The sequence below is a fragment of the Miscanthus floridulus genome, chromosome 18 (assembly GCF_019320115.1).
Source record: "Miscanthus floridulus cultivar M001 chromosome 18, ASM1932011v1, whole genome shotgun sequence".
Lineage (NCBI taxonomy): Eukaryota > Viridiplantae > Streptophyta > Magnoliopsida > Poales > Poaceae > Miscanthus > Miscanthus floridulus.
In genome coordinates this window covers 46619981-46628196 of record NC_089597.1, presented here as the reverse complement: position 1 = coordinate 46628196, position 8216 = coordinate 46619981, and positions in this window count along the sequence as shown.

Genomic DNA, 8216 nt, shown 5'->3' with positions numbered 1-8216 from the left:
TTAAGGAGTAGTGGATTGCCATATGAGGGCTATGGTGACACCACCATGAACGATAGACCCAGATTCCACTCAAACATGCCCGTTAGCGAGCTCACTGAGCGCGTCACTCGAGCCATCGAGACAAGTGACATCAGCTCAGCTCCTCTGGTTGTGGAAACCATGGATGGGGTAGCGATCACAAAGATGTGCCGACCCTCGACTAGACCCCCACTATGCATAGGGGCTCGAGGAAAGTTGGACTCACAAGGAGACCGAATGCGTCCTAGGGAGCGGGTGCGTATGAAAATAAGAGAGACTTTCTCCTACAAGTTTTGCTATCCTCTTCTCGATCTTTGGTGGCACCCGACCCCAACAATGGCAAGGGGTCGGGTCTAACTCAGGGGCCAATAAGGGTATATATACACATCTTTTTTGATACAGTCACCGCACCCGATGCCTTCCTCACGTTAAAAACCTAGTGGCAAGGTCTGCGGAAATAAACGACTGAGTAAGGCTAGTCGGACTGCAAGAGACCTATGCCCCAGCGGCTACGGTACTCTTGCTTACCAGCATGATCAGAATTTCCTTCCTACACCTCGAGCGCATTAACCTCTTTTCACACATAAAAAGGGAGAAAAACAAATTTGTTCGCATCAAAACAAAAGAACATATTTGATCAAACAAAATGAGAAGTTTGTTTAAATGATACAAAAGGGTCAAAACTTGTCCATTTGTTACAAGAACAATCGCTCGACCTATCTAACTAACTAGCCCCTTTGGGGAGAACTGTCTTCTATCTTGTCCACCAGGTCCTAAGAAAGGTGAGCCACCATCGTCTCCATCTCCTCTAGCTCGTGGACTTCATAGCCAGGCATGTAGCTATGGCTCATTGCCTCCTGATTGATGTTGTCCCCCATAATGAGAATGAGCAACCGCGAAGGACGGATTGACCCTAGCATGAAGGGCACTCCTCTTGAGCTGGCGCACCTGAGCCATGATCTCAACGGCACGACCCATGAGTGAGCTGGTCCCCACCATCCACACCACCTAAAGGTCATCGTAGACCACTCCAAGGGTGGCAGTCAAGATACCAAGCTCATCACTCTCTGCCTAAAGATTCCTCCTCACCTTGGTGAGGTCCATAGCCAGCCTGATAGAAATGCTCTCGGCCTCTAGGTTCTAGGTCGTCGCACTTTTGAGCTCGACCTAGAGTGAGCCGACCTTCTGCTGCGCGTCCTTGAGCTCTTAGTAGGCCTGGTCACACTCTTGGAAAGCTTGGCCACGCTCCTCGTGATCTGTACCATGTTCCGAGCAAAGCCTCTTCATGGTTTGGAGCAGTTCATCCTGCTCCTTGCATAGCCGAGCGACCATCATGGCCTCTAATCTCGTCCTCTTCTTCAAGGTCATGAGCTTATCCTCAGCCCCCAGCTTTAGTTCTCTTTCCTTCTCAACCTTGGCCAGAAGGTCAAGGATCTACTGGCGGTTCTCGACATCCTTCTAGAGCAACTCATCTCGCTCCTTCCTGACCCTAGCAGCTTCCTCATTATCCTTCTGCAACCTCGTCGATAGGGCCTCAAACGCCTTCTCGGCCTCGTCAGCATCCCAATAGGACTCAGCCACCCATGATCAAAGATTGTCCGCCTCCTCAGCAAGGGGAGTTAGCTCAGCCACCCTCTACTAGGCAGCAACAAGTTGAGCTGTTACCTCCCCATGTAGCCATGCCTCCTTAATGAGGCGGTCCTAGGCCTCCTTCTACTGACGAAGGAACTAAGATTTCCCTCGGTTGTGAGCTATGAGGGACTGCAGAAAGATGATGGTTAGGATACAAAAAGCATATAAAGGAAGATAAGGGCAAAAAGCAGGACCAAACAATACTCGTTCGAAGGGAATGATGATGTCGTGCAATGCGCCTGTGGGGTGGTTTAGGGCCTCAAGCATGGACGTGATCCCCACGTCGAGGCTCTCCCACTCCATGCTCTCGGTGGTGTCATCAAGGGTGAAGAGCATCGACGCTGGATCCTGTGGATTCGTCCACTAGAGTAAGGGCTCACCCCACATGGGTGAGCCACTACCCATCGATGTTGGGGCTAGGGATGACTCCCCATTGGCTCTAGGCACCCTCGATCCCTCTTGCTATGATGTCCCCACCGAGACGCACCCTCCTACGATGAAAGGGGTCAGCGGTATAGACGCTGACCCCTCTCCTAGCACCACAACTCCCGAGGACCCCTCAGTCATGTTCCCCTCTATCCGATCCATGCCAGGAGCTATTGCTTAGGCCACCTCAGGCGTGGGCCATGTCGGTGCCCTAGGCGCCGCTACAGTTGTGTCTATCTAAGACCCGTCTATCACAACCGCCGCCACTTCAACCTACACTAGCAGGGTCATGACCAGCAGCATCGCACCTACCATGGTCGGTGCCATGAGCATGGTTGACAGCCCCATCCGCCCCATCATCGGTAGTGGTATCGTGGCCATCGCCAGCTGCTCCATGACCTCCGAAGGTGCCCCTTGAGCCCCCGCATCCATCCGTCCTACTGAGGGCATGGCCGCCACCATAGGCAACACCTGACTGGTTAGCAACGCAGTCACACTAGCATCGCTCTTGCCTGAAATAGGCACAACACCAGTCGATGGCTGCCACCTCAATTTGAGGGCGACGCTCTTTTTTGGCGCCAGCGCCAAAGGATTCCGATGCATGCCAATGTTGCAAGGGATGAAAAACGTAAGTCACGATGAAATCTGATCAAAACAAGAAAAATAGAGGAACTAGTAACTCACCTCAGCGCCATCGGGCGACAAATGCGTTTGGAGGGCGAACAGTCGACCTTTGCTCCGCCTCGTCGGAGCGAGGCTATTTCGAGCCCACCCCCTGCTCCTAGGTAGAGGGGCTCAGTCCCCTAGGCTCTTGGGGCACGATGATAGAGCCACTTGCCTCTGATGGCACCTTGGGTGCGATGGCAAAGCTGCCCGCCCCTGTTGACTACTAGGGTAGGCTAATGGTATGGCCCGCCTCCACCGGCTCCTCGGACATACCCTCCCCTCCATGGAATAGGAAGGGTCCCGATGCCTAGAAGGATGAACTGATACCTGTCAGTGCATCCTCGTTCTCTAGGATGTCTCACTCAATACCGTCGACTACCTTGTCGTTGTCTCCATCGTCATCATCATCATCACTGTCAGTGTCCTCCCCTTATTCCCGTGATTGCAGCTTCCGCTGCCTCTTCCTCTTCTAGTCCTCCTTTGCCTTCCTCAGTCGCTCACCCTCAATGTGATTCGCCATCCTCACGGCTAAATCCCTCAACAACAGCCTCAGGTGATCTATGAGGATGAGGTCCCTCGGCTGGTCCCATCCCTCTCAAAGTTAGTATCAAGGGGTCAGGAAATCGATTGAAGAGAAGGCAAGAGAAAGGGAAACTTATGAAGATGACATGGCCTGGCTCTAGCCGCATCAGAGGATGCCTCAGCACTGGGTAAATGAAATCGAGGGGGCACCCATGTCATTCCACGAAGGCTCCATCACCTCCTTGATGCGTTGCGCGATCTTAGAGTTAGGGAGTGTCCCCTCGGGGAGCGCCATTCCATCAAACGACGCCTCGAGCGCCATCGCATATAGTGGGAGCACGTGCGTCGTCAACGGCACCACCCTTTTTGTGTGGTAGGTCCTGATGACGCTTGACCCCCTTAGGCCGTTCTTCTTCAGGATGTGCATGGCGGCAATGTGGTCTCAGATCTTCTTCTTGTCCTTCTCCAGGATGTCCCACTTCCTCCATGACTCTAGGGCCTCTTCGATCAGGTGCCCGATGAACTCTGACAGAGGGGCGACAGTGTTGTTCTTGAGGTAGAACCACTACGAGTGCCACCCCTTGTTGGATGTCGAAAGCCGCATGGATGGGTACTCGCCAACCCAATTGTTCCGAGTTGGATGTCGGTGCACCCCATCGGCATGTGTAGCTCCTGCCTACTGCTCTGCTCCCTCTTCTTCTGGAGGGTGATGGTGAACAAGTGCCTCCACAAATCGAAGTGGGTGCTGATTCCCAAAAATCCCTCGAACAGGGCGACGAACGCCGCCATGTGCTGGATCCCGTTGGGATTGAGATGCTGCAACTCAATCTTGTAGTAGTGCAGCAGCCCCTGAAGAAATCTATGGGTGGGGGTCATGAACCCATGCTCGTGGAAGTGGGTGAACAAAACCACATAGCCATCGGGCGGCGACGGCAAGTCCTTGCCAGGCAGCAGCAACTCCTCGACCGAGGTCCGTGCGTGGAGAAGACTGTGATGGATGAGGCCCTCCATGCTCTAGAAGGCGATGTTGGAACGACACCACAAATCCATTGGAGGTGGGGGCGGATGGATGCGGGCTCGACGACGGCGAGGATGCGGAGGTAGGAAACCTAAGCGATTGGCAGCGACGATTGTCGCTGTGGTGGAAAGGATGCAAGGTATGAAACCTAGGAGGCTAACCCTTTAGTTTTATAGGGGTGACGGGTGCAAGGAAACCACCCACCCACCTAGATCTCCATGTCTGCCATGATTTGCCACCATGTCTCGCCATGGGATGCGCGCACACAATCTCTGTCTGTTTCCTTGGAAAACTCACCAGACATTTGGCCTCTCTGGATGGGCCACGACCCATCATAGGTAAAGGATACAGAGCTAAAACTCTGCTATGGCCCGTCTAGACCCAAGAGTTCAAAGGTTGGCCCACCAATGGGTTCGACAACTGCTCTAGGCACCTTTAGAGTGAGTGGTGGAAGGGGATGGGCCCACTAGCGGCTAGTACCCAGGCGTGCGAGCACTACGGGCATCCCAGCCCACGTTCGAGTCTCAGTCGGATGCGATCCATGGTTTTTCCTCGAAGAAAGACACAGAGCTCTCAGGACCGATCAAACGGACCGAAGAACTATATGGATTGATCACTGAGAATCTAGAGCCAATCACCAACTGACCCAAGCTAGATCCCCGTGAATGGGATGTTGGGGCCCCACTCATACTAGCCCGTTGATAGCTCACCGAGCACCATGATTTGTCCATAGAGAAAAATCATGACATGGCTTGGCCCCTCTATTTTATCAGAAAAAATACTTGTGGGAAGACAAGTGCGAAGATGAGCCGATCCTCGACCGAACCCCTGCTCCGGAGGGGGGAGGGTTCGAGGAAGTTGGACTTGCACAATGGCCGAGCGCTCGATCATAGAACGACAGACCCCCATAGGGGTTAAAATCAGGAAAGACCTTTTCCGACCTACCAGATCTCACGGCTATACCCCCGAGTGGTCCGATATTGAGAAAAGGGAATCACCATCCTCGAGTCACGCCATAGGCGACAAAAGAAGACCAAGGCCCTTAGAGTCCTACCATTTGGAAAAGCCTTCGAAGGAGGATTCTACTCCTCCGCTAGCTTGGGGGCTACTGTCGGGGACCAACACTAGGGTACCCGAAGAGGAGAAGCTAATGGCCATCAACATCGATTCATTCGAGCACTCAAGAGCATGACTATGGCTCCAACTGACCCCTAGGCGTGCAAGCTCTGCCTCACCCAACACCAAGGCCATGGGCTCCACCTCGCCTAACCTCTGAGGGTTGGATCCACCTCGCCCGACCCTAAGTTTGTGGGCTCCACCTCGCCCGACCTCTGAGGGTTGGATCCACCTTGCTTAACCCCAAAGCCATGGGCTCTGTGTCTCATGACACCATGGTCGTGGGCTCCACCTCGCCCGATCTCTAAGGGCTAGCTTTGCCACGCCTGACCTCTAAGGGCTGGCTCCACCTCGCCCGACCCAAAGGCCACGGGCTCTGCCTCTCCCAACACCATGGCCGCAGGCTCTACCTCGCCCGATCTCTAAGGGCTGGCTCCACCTCACCTGACCTCTAAGGGCTGGCTCTACCCTTGGGTTTATGCTCCACCTCGCTCGGCCTCTGGCTGTGGGCTGCACCTCTCCTGACCCTAAGGCCACAGGCTCTGCCTCGCTCGACCCCGAGGCCGTGGACTCTGCCTCGCTCAACACCATGGCCATGGGGTCCACCTCGCCCAACCTCTATGGGCTGGCTCTGCCTCGCCTGATCTCTAAGGCCACGAGCTTCGCCTTGCCTGGCCTCTAGCCATGCGCTCCACCTCGCCCGACCTTGAGGCCGCAGGCTCCACCTCGCCCAACCCTGAGGCTGTGGGCTCTACCTTGCCTGACCCTGAGGCCACAGACTCTGTCTCGCACGACGGAGACCCATGCCACCGCCAGCCACTCTAGGTCCAAGTGTATGGGTCTGGGTCAAAGCTCTGACACCAGGAAAGGGACCAACATGCCCTGATGTAACCTGTAGCCATGACGGGTCATACCCAAGGGTTCACATTAGGAACATCATCGGTCATACCAGAGTTGTTCTACCTAACCCTCGTACAAACACTAAAAAGGAGCGTTAGTTCACCATGATGTTCGCCAGGACAAAGTGGAGCGCCATGACTGGCAGATGACGCCTACGCATGGCGCTAGTGATAGACAGGGTCGTGATGTGGATCCGTCCCTATTGACATCTACAGGGTCAGCGGGACTTGCATGAAGGATAAGGACTCAGAGATCCTAAAGGACATCCTCTCTCAATCTCTCTTGCTCGCTGTGCTCCTTTCCTCCACTGTAACCCGTGCTTTCCCTTGGCCTATAAAAGAGAAAGCAGGGCACCCCATGAGGGATATCTGACCATCCAACAATCGAACGATCGATCCAGGCTAGACCTGATCGAACCATCATGAACCCATCGAACCTCGAACTGATGAGAGCACAACACAAGCACACGCCCGAGCAGCAACCGAGCTCTTGGCACCCATTCATTCTTTCCACTAGAGACTTGGGACCTGTTCCTCTCTCACCCATTTGTAACCCCTACTGCAATTTTTTTGTGCTAGTAACACGAGTAGTAGCGATGAACTAGATGTAGAGACGTTCTGCCCGAACCAGTATAAACCTCGTGTCCTCTAAGCACACCATCCGAGCCAGATGCACAATACTAGAAATTTACTCGTTGGTGGTAACTTGAAACACTGACAGGGATGGTGTTCCTTGTTTCCGAGAAACTCCTGATGTAGCTTCGCAGAGGTTCCCCAGAGGTCTAATGGAGTTTTTTCTAGATCATATTTTGTGCCAGGCTGCTGGCACGTTGCCATATAATTTTTTATGAAGACTTTCTTGAGTTCATCCCAAGAGTCATTGGAGTCCTCTTTTAGGCCCATCAGCCAATTTTTGACTGGTTGGGAGAGCATGACAGGCAAATATTTTGCCATCACATTGGTGTTTTCTCTGGCAGCACGTACAACGATCTTGTAGAGCTGCATCCACTGCTCGAGGTTATCCTTACCATCGTAGGGATCGACCCCAAAGATCTTGATGTCTACGGGCCACTATATAGCTCGCATCCTTGCTACGAAGGGGCGGGGTACCATCGGCTCGATAGCTTGGAGTGGTCGGAGGCCGACGGGGTCGTCGTGTTGGTCGTCGTACTCCTGCCAGCGTTGGAGCTCTACCTGATGCCATTTTGCATGATTGTTCTCGATGAGATTGCGGGCATCAAGATTGGCGTTGATACGGTCACGGGCGTAACCACGTAGGGGTTGATTAACCTCTTGGTTGGCGTTATGAGATGGTCACCCACGTTGATTTTATGGTCCTTGTGATCCAAGATTGATGGCAACATTGCCCCTAGACCCCCTTGGACGACCTGGCCGCTGTGGTAACGACTCCCCCCATTATGGTGAGAACCACGGGGTTATGACTACGAACGGATGCTTTCGAAAAGGATGGAGTTGGGTTCCGGATGTCATTGACCTGGATCTAAGCTGCTTTAAGCAGCTCTTAGATCTTGAGTACCTCCGATGTTGGTGGGAGTCTAGCCAACTCATGGTTGGCCACAGCCAGATTGGCGCTCGGCGTCTGCTCCACTTGCTGGTTGTCCACCATGAGGAACTCTTGTTGGAGATTACGAGCGAGAGGCGGCGGGTCACCTCTGGCAGCTTGGTTAGTGTTTTCTGCTTCTTTATTAGGACATCGTTGGCGATCAATGTTTCTGGATTCGCGTTCACGACGCTGGACACTAGTCTTTCCATCGATAGCAATGCTGTCATGGCTAACCATGAAAAGCTCTCTCCCAAAGCCTAGAGGGAAAGGTGGACAGCAGCTGGTAGAACCCTTAGAGTATGGCTTGGGGCTTTCCTCCAAGATTGTGTAGAGCGTGTCACTCAGAAGATCTGTT